The 2,025-nt window shown below is 41.0% G+C and overlaps 1 pseudogene; it reads right to left on the reverse strand.

Moving 5' to 3' along the window:
* Positions 1 to 677: 677 nt before the first annotated feature.
* Positions 678 to 1,552, reverse strand: LOC137777613 (large ribosomal subunit protein eL6 pseudogene; annotated as a pseudogene).
* Positions 1,553 to 2,025: the final 473 nt, after the last annotated feature.

Here is a 2,025-nt window from a genome sequence, read left to right on the forward strand (position 1 = left end):
TATGAAAAAGGCCAGGGGCAAACACTTAAACCAGTCAGTGTACATCTGTTTGTATACCTAGATAGTTATAAATAATAATTAGGGATTACATATAAAATCTGTAATTGGATTTTTGTTTACAAACTGAAAGCAAATATAAAAAATAATTCTTAGAAGATACATAATACAGTAGTAATTATGTGGTAATCTGCACCTATAGCTCCAGATTGTATCATCAGAGTCTGAGAAGGAAATTCTGGGAATGGGTAGGGGAGAAGGAGTAGGAGGTAACGGGATGAGGAGAAGTGGGAGGAATTCAAGGCATTTGACTTGGATAATGTGAACCCTTTGTATTTGTATACCCTGAAAAATAAAATATTATACAAGGATTTTGAAAAATATTTAAATTAGTCAAGTGAGGATTATTATCATTTTAAGTAATATCAGTCCTTTAAAAATTTAAGTAACTTCGTGGCTTTTTAGGCAACTATACAATTTGTGTATTTTGTTTTTGAACCCAGTTCTCTCTGAGCTTGTTCTGCTGCTAAGCCCAGTTTACTGTGTGTTTCTCAAAGTAACCTTGATGAAGAGAAGCATACTGCCCTGTCTGCTTATGTCTGGGGTCTGATTGCCCAACTGGTACTAGAGATTAAAAGACAATTTTTTTCTTTTTTCTTTTTTTTAAATGGACCGAATTATTTAATTAGGTTCTTTGTAAGAAGTTTAGAACACTACTTTGTGAGGATAAATTGCGTTTGTAAGAGCAGACACAGAGCGGAGGTAGCCCTGGAGCTGAGGAACAGCTTTGATTCTTCGCAGAATTTGTGAGTCCACAGCTTTCTGATGAACCTTGCGCTGCTCTGTAATCTCATATTTCTCTCTCTCTGTGTCGAAGATCGCACCTTCCTGGTGCCTGGGCTTACGCAGTTTCTTCTTGAAGTAAGCATCAGTGAGATGTTCTGGGATTTTCACACCACTGATACCAATTTTGGTGGAAGTGGCAATGACAAATTTCTGGTGTGTTCTCCGCAGAGGAACTTGATTGAGGGACAGAGGCCCAGTTGCAAGTAGCAAGCCACTGCTCAGCTGCTGCAGGAAAATGACCCTCTTGCCTCCGTGGCGCCCAGTGAGGATAATCAGAATGGTCCCAGGAGTGATGCTAGCGCGCAGTTTTCTCACGTGCTTACTGAAGGGTTTTCTTGTCGTGACTCAACAGCTTTCGAGGCACGTCTTCAGTAGGATAATACCTAGGCATTTTGCGAAGATTAACCACCCGGGTACTACCATTCTTGTCACCACCAACTGGTTTTGTGACAGTAGCAAGAACCTTCACTTTCTTTTTCTTTTCAACCTTGGATTTAGCTGCTGAATACTTCCTCTTGTACAAGGCCTTTCTGGAATGCATAGCCGATTGGGAATATCTGCCAGTTCCTCTAACCAGGACAGGGTTTCGGCTGCAGTGGGGCTTCCCCTTCTTAATCCGCTTCACCTTTTTAACCTTGCCACCAGCATCAGCCTTCTTGGCTTCAGGTTTTTTCTCCTTAGTATCCTTCTCAGCCTTTTCACCCGCCATCTTGCAAGGTGGGAAAGAGAGCAAAAGACAATTTTTTTCCTGTGTTTTTTTCTGAAATTTGTAGACATCAAGTTGAAGCTAGAATTCTACATGTGTGTACATCTCCTTTCAAGGAAATAAACTAAACAGATTGGAATTTACCAAAAGATGTTCTCTAATTTTGATTTAATTTATACTTTAATAATTCTTGAATATTGTTTTCTCACAACTTGAGGCACACTGACACTGAACACAGCTTCTTTTGGAAGTGTTGGTGTTGCAATTTGCTAATATCCTGTGTGTGTGTGGGTGTGTGTGTGTGGCGGGGGTGCAAGGAGGGCCAGGAAGGATTCACGAATCAGATGTTCAGATGAGGACAAATAAGAATCCCTCCACTAGTAGGCTAGTTGCAGGAAGGCTAATCAGCACTTCAGCAAGGAAATTAGCAGCCTTTCTCCTGGCCTGACTGCTGCTTCTCCTGGTGGTGGCAAGGT

The sequence above is a fragment of the Eschrichtius robustus genome, chromosome 15, assembly GCF_028021215.1.
Source record: "Eschrichtius robustus isolate mEscRob2 chromosome 15, mEscRob2.pri, whole genome shotgun sequence".
Lineage (NCBI taxonomy): Eukaryota > Metazoa > Chordata > Mammalia > Artiodactyla > Eschrichtiidae > Eschrichtius > Eschrichtius robustus.